The sequence below is a fragment of the Mya arenaria genome, chromosome 9 (assembly GCF_026914265.1).
Source record: "Mya arenaria isolate MELC-2E11 chromosome 9, ASM2691426v1".
Classification (NCBI taxonomy): Eukaryota; Metazoa; Mollusca; class Bivalvia; order Myida; family Myidae; genus Mya; species Mya arenaria.
In genome coordinates, this window is record NC_069130.1 from 43,238,842 (window position 1) to 43,254,169 (window position 15,328).

Below are 15,328 nucleotides of genomic sequence, written 5' to 3' on the forward strand. Positions count from 1 at the left end.
GAGATGGTTCGCATTGGTAATGCTATTTTTAGGCTATTTTCTATCATCACGTGGTACGGCGGGCAACCTTCACCTTACATCTCCGACTCCAGCTATATGAGTGAAATGGCCGCTGCTGCTGTTGAATGTACCTGAAATCTGGTACTGTTTACTCTATTTAGGAAGCGAATGGAAAAAATCTTCTCTCCTCTGTTTTCACGTTTTAGTTGTTATAAAATAACAAATAAAATGAATCAACATGACATCTGTTAAACGCGATTATTTTTCTAACATGTTCCTTAATATTACACATTTTCGCGACAACGTTTATGATTTTTTGTCAATATTTCATCCACAGTTAAAACAACGATGGGCGTTAATGTAAACTTTATAATATTTGAACTTCATAATGTTGGATTGTACTTGTTAAGGGACCTCTTATTCGCCCGTTCCAATTATTGCTCACCCTGCCATTTAATGTAGATATTCATTTGTTTCAAATCAAATCATCAAATTTTATTTTCAGTCGGTATGACGTAACAGAGAAAACATTACAGTAGCTATGAATAGCTATTGACCGACTACATATATATATATATATATATATATATATATATATATATATATATATATATATATATATATATAATACATATTATATATACAAGCATATATCTATATAAAATATTTAAGTATTAAAGAGATTGTTTGATGCAAACACACATTAAAAACACTTCCAAAAAGGTAATATATAACGTGTTGCTGAAGTTCTTTAGCTAATATTCTGAGAGTCAAACAAGGTGTTCAAATGAAGTATAAAATTGGCAAGAAGCAGCTTGCCAGTGAAACCAGCCAATAGATACCCGACTGAATGATCAGCACCAACATAATATGGGGCTTATGCACCAGTCAATTGTAACTACGCCCCCCCCCCCTTCCAAGGTCCAGGGGTCTGCAGGGGAAATTGGCCGTGTTCTTACCTTCCAGTTGGCCAGGTGAATGTGGTGTCTTTACACCAAAAATAGCAGGAAATGGGCCTTATGTGGGGTGCGGGGGCATTTGGCGGGGATTTTTCCAGCAGATTGATTCTGCAGGGTGGGGATTTTACCAGGGGGGGGGGAGGGCGTGGTTACAATTGTCTAGTGCATTATCAGTTGCTCATTGATATCCACCATGACTTCTTACAATTCACTCTATTATCAACAGTAGTGCACTGCTTGGAGAGCAGAATCTGGTGGGAAGCAGTAGCCTGCATTGCCATTTTCGCTTTTCAGTTATATTTTTCCTACAGATTGTTATTGTTATTTATTTATTGTTATCGTAAAATGTGTAATTTTGCATGAAATGTTAAACAAAATATTAAAAGAACCATTCCGAATTTGTGATGGGTGTTTCAACGCTTCAAATACACAAAAAACGTCATTTTGGTGTTTACGTAGAAAATGCCGGATACCTAATTGAATGCCCATTTTAGCGCCCCAATTTGGAGCCAGCTTTATTCATAAATATTAAAAATAAACAATCGTATCACATAGTGATGAAACAATTATCGAGTACAATGGATGAATCGTCGCTGACAATGCTACGTCGGCGACAATCGATAGTACTTGTCCAAAATCGATGTCGCTAATGTTACTTCCAGTAACTAGTCTACATATTATTTTTTTGTTGGCAAATGTCGAGTAAAGGTCTTTTTTTCTTTCCAGTAAATTCTCATTGAGTTCATTATAACAAGGCATGTCACTCTCTTTCACAAATGCCATTAATGTAAACACTTTAATTCACTTAAAACCGTATAAACTCTCCCAAATTTCTAATTGTTTACATATTTCATAAAACCTTCTTCAATAACCTGTCTCTATGGTGTATTGGGTCCGGTCTTACCTGCAAATACCGGGGGCCCCGGCTTGATGCCTTCTGTTTTCGAAACCTTTTTGGTATTGTTTGTAATTAACTAATTTACTTTTTTGTGAAAGTTTCATGAAATTAAGATATTCCAATAGAAATGTTGAATATTTATGCCCCCACAAAGTGGCGGCATATAGGGTTGCCCTTGTCCGTACGTACGTCTGTCTGTCTGTACGTACGTACGTCCCGAAGATTGTTTCCGATCTAATTCTTGAAAACTGTTTGTCCAATCCTCACCAAACTTTAAACACATGTTTGTGACCATAATATCTTGATCAAGTTTGATAGTCATGGAAATCGCTTTAGTCATTTAGGAGTTACGGCCCTTTTTTGCCCAAAATACTTCAAAAATATATGTTTCCAATCTAATTCTTGAAAAGTATGTGTCCAATCCTCACCAAAACTTTACATACATGATTGTGACCATAATATCTTGATCAAGTTCGATAGCCATGGAAATCGCTTTTGTCATTTAGGAGTTACGGCCCTTTATTTGCAAAAAAAGACTTGAGATTATCCTGAATAATCATTATGGCTTATTTTCTGTGACAAAAAATCGAAGTGGGGGCATCCGTGTCCTATGGACACATTTCTAGTTTATGTTTGTTATACATGTGTATGTATTGATTTTAAATAAGAGTGTCACTGCTGTTTAACCAGTCAAAATACAGACATGTTCTGAAAACAAATACTAAAAACAACAACATCTGAATTGAAATTGACCTTTATAGTAGCAAACATTTCAACCCTCCAAATGTACTAATTGTTTAATGTAACCATACATATTTGATGTAATCAAAACAGGAAATATCATTACAAGCACATGGTATCAGGTTTACTCCCACCTCAGATAGGTATATCTAAAATTTTGGACATGCTGGAAATTCTTTTCTAGCACATCGGATAGACATTTCCGGTGAATTCAGCCGTGCTGGAAAACTCCATCTGGCATCCCCCCATGCCAGATGAGTCACGCGCTGTGACGTAATACTTTTAATTTCTTTTATTTTACATTTAATGTAACCATAATTATGAGATTTCAATAGATGAGTTCCATAACTATTAACTTTACAAAAACACACCTTCAAAACAAAACAAAATAACCCTTAAAAGACGTGATACTGAAGGAACTTCTTGACGTATGCAGTGAATAAATATTAATGCGCGTCATGAGGTCAGCTGACATCATCGCACATGCTGTTTGGTGAAATTTACTGCGCTTTTCTATGCATTTTTCAGAAAAAAGTGTAATTCAAGGTATGCTAGAAAAAATATCATGTGTGTCCGTTCCGGATCGAAAAATCCGACCCTCGGACACGCTGCGTAGCCGGTAACTCGGCAAGCCTCGTTACCTGGCAACGCAGGTGTCCTCAGGTTGGATTTTTCGATCCAGAACGAAAACACATGACAGATATTATAAATGTTGCCTATGGACAAAGATAAAACGGGCAAAGATAAAACAAAGACCCGTATCGAACTGAAATTGTAATCACACAATTACCTGCCTTGTTGTAGACCGTCATCTGTACCGTCATGGAAACCTTGTCCTGTGGCAATATTTAAAATCCTAATTAATTAATTTCTCGCTTCAAATAGCACCATTAAAAAGTGTTCATGCTCCATTCAAGAAATGATGCTGCACTTTCCTCAGAACTATTTAAAAAAACAATTTGACTATTTACATAATTTGAATCACTGCATGCATGTCCATGACAACCACGATTTATCACATATCTATATGCACATTATTTACACTTTGACTGAAGAGTTCCAGCGTAAAAAATACATTTTAACATTATTTTGTTAAACTGTGGTGGGAGAAGAAGCATCTTCCATGGCCGCTCGTGTAAGATAGGTTTGTCCCAGCCCTCGCGCATGGTGTTCTGCGGAAAAGAGGTTTACTGTTACACCCTACGCTTGGTTGGGGATGAACCTATCTTACACTTTCGGCCATGGAAGATACTTATAATCAGTAAAATATTCAGGCTATCTTGTTATAATTTTATATCACCCTTATGTTTAAAGTGTTAAATCCGAAGCATACATGTATATACAATTGGTTTTTAGTTTGATTATACATGTATACTTTAAGGGAATAAACAACTCGGTTTACAAGAAATGTTAGAAATTAAGATAAAAGATCTAATACAGTATAACTAAAGGTCAAAAATACATGCATGTTTAGATAAGAAAATATCAGATTTTTTCCATGTATTTGAATCTTGACATAAATGAAAGTATAAAACATAAATTGATTATAACGATGATCATTAGTAACAGTTTTGTTGCTTGCATAAAATTTAATTTATTTTGGATATTAATACATTTCAAAGAAACAATATATATAAAAATTATATAAAACAAGTAATGCTTCATAGAGGAAAGAAGAAAAAACAGTCGAATGCATTGAATTTTGACATTTTTTTCTAAAGAATTGTTTTTTTTTGTTAAATTTCAAAAGGAATATATATTAACAAACTCTTTGTATACCTCAATTTTAAGTTTAAAATAGAGACTGAGACTGACTATCTATTGTAACAAAATTTTGATGTTATTGAGTAAGAAAATCATTTAACATTTACACATGAAATTAGTTTGTCCTAAAAATAATGTTCCATTCAATAAATAATAATGACGTAATTTCATGCTATACTTGCTGTATTGTTATTTGTTATCTCATTCCTTGCTGTATTTATGAAATTGCAAAGTATAACTACTGTACTACAGTACCATATTCCTATCGACTGTTTCTGCATGCTTGTCAGAGGGCCCGTACTAAGGGGTAACTTGACATATTGCTATTGACGTGGTGTAATTTGGTAAACACATAAATAAGCAATTTCAGAAATAACGAAATTCAACCAGGTTGGGCCACATACAGTCAAATACAGTCATGTATCTTTTTTCACAAGGCTACACTCAAACATTTCATATTCTCAGCGAGTGTGATATTTAAAAGACAGGGTCAGACTGGTTGTTAGAATCTGTAATTCATTCTGCTCTTTATAATATTTTAAAGAAATACAGTTTCTAGTACAAGTATAATAATTTACAGACTGATTGACTTTTAAAGTTTATAGATACTTAAAACAAGTTTATGACGTCATCCATTGTTCTTTTTGTACTCTATATGGGTTTTGAGACTGCATTCCATACTTTTTTTTTCTACTAACTGTCCAATATTTGAAAAATTGACTACCGGTATGCAATATTTGTGTAATGGACAGACAGTAGAAATAGTAGTATGGTCTGATTAACATACCGTAGAATCAAGACAATTGCATTTACACATTGTTTTCTTGTGAATGCTATCAAAATCGTTTAAAACTATTTACTTGCAGTACCATCCCAAAATGAGTCTAGAGGTATACAGAAGTAAGCTTTCAGAATTTATAGATATAAAAAGCAAATTTATCATGCAGGAGTAAACCGAAGGTGATAGTTGCTCCAGGAAATTAAGTGAGTTTATTGTTGTTAACATTACACAGATGTTGATTTTTAAATGGCCAGATTTAGGTGATAGACCAGTTATTTGCTTTATTGGATATGTTACTGAACAGAATAACATATTACCGCTGTAAACACGGGTGTACCATTTATCCATAACCTCAACAAATTAATTTTGAAATCTGACAGACAAGCAAATCCATGATTTAGTTCATCTGTTCTTGCCGTTGTAAGGTTGTAGGAATATTAATCAGGAAATACCTTTGTATGTAAAAGTGCTTTCATTTATTAATACCTCAATCAGTCATCTAAAGGTTTGTTTTATGTATGTAATTTTCATTATTTTACCAGTAAAATACTTTGTGAAAATATATGTTGTTTCCCAATGAAAAGCATAATATATTATTACAATTTACTGATAGAGCACCCAACCCAAATGTTTCGAAACCTCTATTTCCCTTACAACAGGAGTAACATAATCGCACAATTTTAGTTTTGCTATAATTTGTGTTATGTTTTATGTGATAATGTCAAGAGTTTTTGGACATAGAAATGAAATTATAAACTTCATTTTATTTAGTAAAATTGAGATTAACTAAGACATTTCATAGTCACTTGATGAGAATGAAATTTCTGCTTTGGTTTCATATATGACCTGTAAAATATTTATTTTAGTAACATTTAACCTAAAAGTATTTATTTCATTCTTCAGATTTATCAAAGGAGCCATTCATATAAATCCTTCATGTAGTAAAAGTAACTAAAAATTAATGCAGTTTAACAATGTCAGACAATCTGAAAAAGATTTTTACAGGTCATATGACACCAAAAGGAGTCGATGCCCATCAAGTGACTGTGATAAATTAGGCTTGATGAAATAAGCTGCCTAAGCCTGTTACTCTTAAAAATATTTGAGAAAATAGGGCCATCTGAGGCTGCAGATTATGTGCATAAAAACCCATATCCTATTGTATAATTTCAGTTACACACCACCTATGTAGAGGAGAATACAGTTAAGCTGTAGCTGATTGATCACAAGCTTTCCACTCTGCCAGCCATCTAGACAATGAGTACTAAGTGTCAAGTGAAATCGGTATGTGATGTCAATGACTATACAATTCTGATCATCGAAATTAGAGAATTTAAAAAAGCTTCCAGAATGGGGAAAAAACAGTTATTTAGCACGCATGTTTCTCAAAAAAATAAGTGCTCATTGTGTCTTATTGATATCTGTACATGTACATCCAATAACACTAGTGCAACTAAACTACTGTTTTGTGAAATACAAAGCAAACGTTTGGTACAAGTAGTATCAATGTTAGACCTACAACATTACTTCTCCCTTTATCACTGACACAATTATTAACTTTTATTAGAGTCACTTATTATTATCAAACTTTATTATATCCCTTGCAGAGGCTCATAGAGATTCATAAGTGAAGTCAAGGTTTCACTGCTTCATTTGGATGCTTTGCTTTTTTTTAATTTTATCCTTCTCTAAATTATTAATCAATTGTCCGTGTTTACAATGCACAATTTCAAAAACATCATTTTTGTAATGTTGTTAACTTGTTACATAAGCATACAAATTGGAGCATTTTTCATAAACAATGTAATTAGCTGCCATTTTTTTAAAGTTTCATGCATATAAAGCTACTGCTAAAAATGTTTTGTTTTTGTCTTCTCATCTCCCTAGATCATCATCACACTTGATGAACATTTCCCATGTTTCCACGAGGCCAAGTGCATTGAAGTCTTAAGTGGTAACAAAACCCCAATAGAATGAACAGCATAAGAGTGATGTCAGTGTCTGAGCTGAAGCAACTGTAGACACACATTCTAGTGATAAAGAAAGGTTTGTCAAAGGATATGCATGCATCTTACACTCTGAAACTAGCAGATCCTGATCATATTGCCTTCAATGAAATATCTGATGGAAAAGAAACATTTGACAGGTCATGTGAAGGTATTTTATTGTAAGGGTATTATCATTTTCTAACGTCATATATGCCATAATTCTGGAAGGGTTCCTGGCAACTTTTGCTCTGAAAACAGGGGGAATTTTATTGTTTATCAATAATTAGTGTTATGGGAGCATTTAAAGGTGTGCTCTTATTTTAAAAAAAACACTAATGAGATATATGCTGTTCAGAAATGTATCGTACAATATAGATATTTTGGGGTAATTCACAACCAACATGTATCGTATAACATATCTATTTTTAGCTCGACTATTCGAAGAATAAGGAGAGCTATACTACTCACCTTGGCGTCGGCGTTGGTGTCACACCTTGGTTAAGGTTTTGCGTGCTAGCACACAAAGGTTATATCTTAGCAACTACTTGAGGTATTGCATTGAGTCTTCATACAATGGTACTCAACCATCCAGCCTACTTAATTTACCAAGTTAGATAGCTCTAGTTTGCATTTAATGCAAATAATTGCCCTTTATTATTCGACATAGAAATTCTGGTTAAGGTTTTGCATGTAACCACATTTCAGTCAATATCTCAGCAAATATATAATGTATTGCATTGAAACTTTACTCACATGCTCCCAACCATTTAACCTTCTTAGTTAATCAAGTAAGATAACTCTTTCTTTAAAATGATATAATTTTTTACCCTTTATTATGCGACTTAGAAATTCTGGTTAAGGTCTTGCATGCTAGCACACAAAGGATAATATCTCAGCAACTACTTGATGTATTGCATTGAGACTTTATACAATGGTATTCAACCACCTTACCTACTTAAATAACCAAGTTAGATAACTGTGTTTTGCAAATAATGGCCCTTTATTATTAGACATTTATGTTAATATCTCAGCACATCATGTATTGCATTTAAATCTAATCTAACAGTGATCCATGCATGTTTCGCCAAAACTTTTTAATCCTTACACTGAAAAGCGGCGGAATAGTCGAGTGCGCTATCTCTGTGACATATATGTATTATATTCGATCTAACCACCAATTACATGTCTGTTTGTTAAACTTCAAAGTAATGTTTTAGGACTTAAGGTATAGGACTGTAACCTTAAAAATTAGCTGCTATTTTTCTAAAGATGTTTATGTCTTCAACATATTTTCAGGGGTTTTATAGTAATATTTTATTTCTCAGTAATAGCTTTGCAATAATCCTGTTCGAAATTATTTTTCATTTTATTTTTAGAGCAGCATGGGGGATTTTTATGCTTATAGTATGATTGATTTTAACTCCAAAATTTAACATATTGTCGTAGCCCTGTTGTTTTTTACCTCAGCCTTGGGTAAAAAATTATTAAATATAATGCTGCTTACAATTGAACTTGAATTCAACAAAGCCATAATCATTCAAAGCTTTTAAACTTTAAAATTCTTTGTTCATTTGTTGTTTAAGTAGTATTGATATTAAACCCTTGCTGAAGTATGTCTTCACTTTTGCCTGCAAATATTGTTGAAGTATTTGGACATATACAACAATGACCAAAGCAGTATCATATGATTCTGGTTTTAATTCAGTTGGGTTTTACCCTTTTGGCCTAGCATAAGCAGTACTGTTGTTTTATTCTTATTTCATGTTTCAGGTGATATCCGTTAAAGATCCATTGATGTTGATGAAGTACTTTTGATGGGTATTGGTCTGTTGTTACATTTGGACAGGTATTCTTTTCAATTCTTGAAACTTGCTTAGTTAGTCTAGCAGTGTGGTTTCATTGAGATAAATTAATTTGGAAAGTAGTCTTGAGGAATAATTATCCATTTTGTGACACTTCTCAGTCAGAGTTCATGCAGATTGTGATGTAGTTCACACTTTTGGTTCTTCTAAACTTTGCTTGCAGTATTGTGATGGTTCTCTCCTGAACATCCACTCTTTGTGCTACCTGGAATAGAAAATGAAATTGGATTATTTAATCTAAAGATATTTCAGCAAATCTTTACCTCTTATTGTTTATAACATGTACAGTGAGCTAAAATTTACCTTGAAATGGGAAATTCATGTCAGCACTATACGGTCTGCGATTTTTTTATAATGGACCCATTTAATGGTTTGGAATGGTGACTTAAAATTGGCTTTAAAATTTTATTTGTATAAGTTATTTGCAACGTAACCTAACTTGGTTTTAGCTTTTCTGCTTCAGAGTACAATTAATGGCTAAAGGATTTCACAAAATTAGTTAGTAGATATTGATGTTATTCTAAAATAACCACATCAAAAAGATTACAATGATTCAATTGAAAACAAAGAAATGGCAGCGATATTAAAACTGAGTACTGAATAAGTGTTGGAACAATGTTCGTGTATAAAGCCACATTAAATAAGGACAAACGGACTGGAAACAAGAGGCTGATAACAATGTCATATGAAATCAATTCTATTAACATTTTTGTCAATTTTTTGCCATTAGTAAATTAGCTAAAAGTAAGCAATCAGTGGGTGTTAAAATTCATGAGCAGTATATCAGTGAAGAAAGTATTGATTACATAATTGTCTGTTGTACACAAAATAATTAATATGAGTCCTGATCAAACTACTTTGCAGGCTATACTATTGTTGAAGGAAAACTATATCTTCATCATAAAGTTTTAAACGTTAGATGATTTAGTGCCAATCTAATCACAGTGCAATACTTATCAGTGTGTGCATACCACATGATAAATTACGTCATATATGCTACGTCCGAAGGCAACATTTTGTTTAAAATGAAGACTTAAAGCAAAGATAACTTTTCTTTTACTACACCAATTTAAATGAAACCAAGGGCAGTCTATGCCGCTTAAATAGCCCTGCCTTCCTTTTATTACTGAAGTTTGACAAGGTGTTTAGTTTCATCTAACACTTCGACAAACAGGTTTCCAAAATAATGTTTTGACAGTGCTCCGTCAGACGGCCGTATTGTGAAAAAGTTTGTCGGAAGTATTTTAACTAAACTCTCAATTGAACTCTGGTAAAAGACAGAAGGAGGTGCTCCTTAAACGGCGTAGACTGCGCTATGTTTCATTTAAATGGTGAATAAATATGAAAGTTATCTTTGTCTTTGTTTAAAGTCTTCATCTGAAGCAAAATATTGCCTTCCGGTGTAACATTTATGACACAGTTTATCATGTGGTATACACACACTGATTATGTAGATGATAGTGTCACATATAATATTGAACCAGTGAGCCTGATTTAAATTGTTTTATTATTGGTATAAGGTTTTTGGTGGTTTGTACAGATTCACCAATGATGTTTACCTGCTTAATGATGTGACATTGGCTTTCAAGGTTTATGAAGAACTACAATGAATTGTCACTCTTTATTCTTTTAAGTGTAAGATTACAGCAAATTTCGCATTGTGAACACCAAAAGCAACATATTTACTTGGTTCACTTGTGATATATAGGATTTGGCAGTCTATCTGTGAAATATATTGCCATCTCTCACTGAAACAAACAATTACCCTGTATTTATATCATTAACGGTTATGCCATCATGCATTAACACCATTTTAGTTTTTTAAACATAACTGTTGTTGAAAGTATGCAAACTAAACGTTTAACTTGTTAAATTTTATTGATTTTAAGCTTAAATTTAAAAAAATTAAATTAAATGCTCACTTTTATTAATTTAAAGAAACTTCTTTCATGAACTCTGCATTGCATAAGCAGTCATGTAATATCCTCTTTGATATAACCTTACATAATGTTATTCACAATTTAACTGGACAATTTGTTTGAATAATTGCATTGTAATCCACCTTCAGTATGCCATGATGAGACAGTCATCCACCTGCAGTCTGCCATGAGATGGTCGTCCACCTGCAGTCTGCCATGAGATTACCATCCACCTGCAGTCTGCCAGAGATGGTTATTCACCTGCAGTATGCCATGAGATGGCTATCCACCTGCAGTCTTCCATGAGATGGCCATCCACCTGCAGTCTGCCATGATATGGTCATGCACATGCAGTCTGCCATGAGATGGACATCCACCTGCAGTCTGCCATGAGATGGGCATCCACCTGTATTCTTATCAGATGGTCAGCCACCTGTACTCTGCCATAAGATGCTCATCCACCTGCAGCCTTGTATGAGATGGTCATCAACCTGCAGACTGCCATGATATGGTCATGCTAGCTCTTTGAAAATTAGCTATTGACTCATATCAGTGTACAAGTTACATAAAACCTGTTGGCATGTTTAGACATTCACTGGTCTTTAAAACTCATTCATACATTTGTATGGCAATAAGACGGCTGTATGGTACAGACTGACCTGGTCCATGGCCTTAGATGCATCAGAGACTTTTTTTGGAGACCTTGATGATTCCTTAGGCTTGTATTAATTCGATTTTGCTATACATTCTTTATGTTTTTAAATCATTGATTGAAATTTTAAGAAGTTTGATACAAGAAGCCTGTAAGATGGTGCAGTTTATTTTGAAGTGATATGGTCATTGATTTTTCATTGGGAAGATACAAAAGTATGGGAGTAAACTGTCACTGGTTAAGATGCTTTCATGTATAATTTTCATATGTAACAGCTTTCTTAAGTACAACTGTTTGGAATAAGAAATCTGTGCTGGTCAACAAGTTAGTATTGTCTTGAATTAAATGTATATTTAAATAGGGTTTTTTTCTAGTCAAATTTTGCCATGGATCAAATAAGGCTACTACTTATATCCCCTCATATGCTGTTCAACTGTGAAGAAATCATAAACTTGTAATATGGATACAGATACAAATACAATTCTTATTTTTGCATTCAAAACAAATTATTACAAAACATTTTTTGACGAAATTAACCAATTATGTTGATCAAGTTCATTAAGATAGCAATGGACATAATTCCCGTAAGAAATTAAACAATAATTACTAAGTATAAAACTCCAATATCATCTTTATTTTTGTCTTGTTTTTATCTGACTATTTCCAGAATTTTTTATTTGTTGTATCATGAACTTTTCATATTTACATTGGCATCATTTTAAAAGTTGTTTAATGGGTACAGCATTTTACATATGAACCCATGAAATGTTGTATTGATAATGTATTAGACAGTATATAAGTTATACAATAATAAAATATGATATTAAGCAATATTTGAGTAGTTAAATTTATACCATAGTGCCACCATGTTTTCATACAGATTTTTATACTAGATTGTAAAAAAATCACATTCTTCAAATAATGTCATTGATAATGATCTTTTTCAAAGAAAGATGGTCAGAAGTCTTCTGGGGAATGTGTTACTTATCATGCATTTGTTAAAATAGATTTTTTTTCCTGGATCAGACATCACGAAAGTTCAGAAAAAGTCTCGGTCATTCGAACCCACAGCCTCTGATATTTTGTCGGTCCGATAGAAAATTTGCTGGTCCTACAATTTTTGTTTGATAACTTGCTTTATCAAAGCCTTTGTTGCTAATTTTACAATTACAAGAAATAAAAATGTATTAAGATATTAACCAGTAAATCTTTATCACAAATAACTAATATTTCAGGTTGCCATATTTTGACAGACACTCGCACTTAATCGTAATGAAAATTCCGACTGGGCGATTTTTTGGCAATTTGTATTCTTTGGACCATACCAGTACGGTTTTCGTTATCAAATAGCATGTTCCAAAGGATTATGGATAAGATTATTGTTTGAAACTATCATTTAAAGCATTCCAATGTTTATGACAAAAGTTTATCATTTTAGCGTTTCAAAACATCGCGCGATATATACACAGTAGTAAACATTATTTTGTAATGTATTGCAAAGGGAGGCAAATGCTGCATGGTGTTTGATTTAATGCGGTATGCATTCCGACTATCGGAAAACGACATCGGATTCGAAAACAAATGGTTATTTGATAATTTCATTAAAAAAAACGATTTTCTGTTAAACAAAATAAATTATTCTTACTTTAAATCCGTGTTTGATAATTGATAAAGATTAAATCTTCATTATTTTTTTTTATTTACACCTCGCCGTGAATACTGTCGGTCAGACGGACTGACCCCATCACAAATTTAGTCGGACCGAGTCAACATTTACCAGTCAGGAACGTCGGACAGACAGTTTTCCCGATGTCTGCTGGATTACCTGCAAGGCTAGTGCCTCAGTGAATCGTTCCTATTTGAAAGGCAGAAGGAGCCAATTGACTCAACTACCGTACCATGCATGCATTCAACCATGTCAACTCCATCAAGTAGTGAATAATTGCATGACTATTATCGATCATGTCATTGATAACATTTCCGGGGCTATAATCACGTTTGATGAGTATGGCCCTAGTGCGCAGGTATTACCAATTGGACAACGCAAACTGTTACTATATATAGTAACATATGTTTAAAGATAATATATGGTGTTGCAGAAACGCGTTTACATGTGTCAAATTAGAAAGTACTAAATTTAAAAATAAGAGTTTCAAAACTTATTACAGCAATACACATATTCAATAATGAATATTTTATAAAATCCTTTTAAATCATCTAAACTAGGCACCTGTAGAAATCCTCGATTGTACAAAATACATCATTGGAACCAAGGTGAAGGTATATACTCCTGAAATGCTGATGTTCCACCTCTTCCCGAACTCGGCAGCGGAAGTTCTTCCTGTCTTTTACGTAACGAGCACCTTCAAAGAAGTGAAAAATACATAGATATTAATTTTAGCATAGATAGCAATTTGTTCTTGACATCATTCATAAAGTACTGTGAGCATTTCTAGTGATATTAAAAAGCATTGGCAGCTTTTTTATGCATAGCAGTTACATTCTTTGTAATAGTAGTTTTGTGAAACTTGCCCAGTTGGGCAATTTACTTTTAGAATTTAATTGCCCGAAACCATTGTAACTTGCCGTTATATAATTAAGTTAAAAAAAAAAATTGCTTCATGCCTCAAGTGTGGCAACTTGTGAACGTCACTGATCTCACGCTTACATATTTAATCTATTCTTAAAGATATGGTTCCTTTAACAAATGCAGTTTTATTTGATTGCACCACCATTTCATACAGGTGTCACAGTCTATTGGCTTGCTATGATGGCTGGAATCGTCTCTTCCTTTATTTAGCCTTTCAGCCCCTCAGTGCCAAGTGAATTCTGTGGTTTTGTTTTTTCGCGCTGAAAACTGGGGAATGGGCCTTCCATTTGGCAGAAATTTTACCAGCAGTTTGTTCCCACATGGTGGCAAATTTACTTGGAATTGACTGGACAGGTCAAAGTTCCTGCTATTCGATGGACTGGGGGGGGGGGGGGGGGGCATGGTTACAATTGACTGGTGCATTATATCTCTCCTTGGCACAACATTACCTTTAATACTCATGAATCAAAACAAATTTATGTCGTAAAAATTTAGGTTTTTATCCAATTCAAAAATTGTATAATGAAACTTACCCGAGACGGCCAGGAATGAAATATTCACGTTGCCAGACCGAGTGTTGCTCGAATCTCGGAGTCTGTAGACATTGGAGTCACCAGCCACCAAAACACCTTCCATGATAAGCTTAAAATAAACTAAACAGCAATTTTGCAAAGTGTACGGATATAATTTGATTTTAAAATCAACATAAAGCACGCGGAGAAATTCAAAAATCTAGATTCGATCGCGAAAATACAAGACTTTTAGTACTGAAGTTGACAGGCTTCAAAAAAGGAGCGCGTCACAAAACTTTTAATGCGTAACGAAGAATTAAATATTTATAAAGATCAATCGGCAATCGAAACGTTATGACAAGAACAAGCAGAGCGCTTTGAAAACAGTCTTTTTGCAATGTTGAGAAAAATTTGTGGTTTTCCTCTGGAACATTCGAGAGAATGCACCGCATCCGTTTCTGATTACCTTGACCTTATCTAAATCATATGACCGATCATGTGATTTCTTTATTATAGTGCTATTTTTAGCATTACCAACGCGAACCAAACGGCCTCTGTTATGTCATGAGTATCAGCTAGCACCAAACTTAAACCCTGAACCTTATTTTGAAAAATCCTTGGATTCCCACGTGTATTTTGAAAACACAGAACTTTAGAAATCT

General features: G+C 33.7%; 1 long non-coding RNA gene across 1 annotated transcript; it reads left to right on the forward strand.

Annotated features, from left to right (window-relative positions):
- The first annotated feature begins 59 nt into the window (after positions 1-59).
- Positions 60-12,511, forward strand: LOC128246647 (uncharacterized). Its single transcript, XR_008263307.1, has 5 exons — positions 60-141; positions 6,317-6,427; positions 7,031-7,189; positions 8,902-8,977; positions 11,062-12,511. It is a non-coding gene; the product is annotated as an uncharacterized LOC128246647 (long non-coding RNA).
- Positions 12,512-15,328: the final 2,817 nt, after the last annotated feature.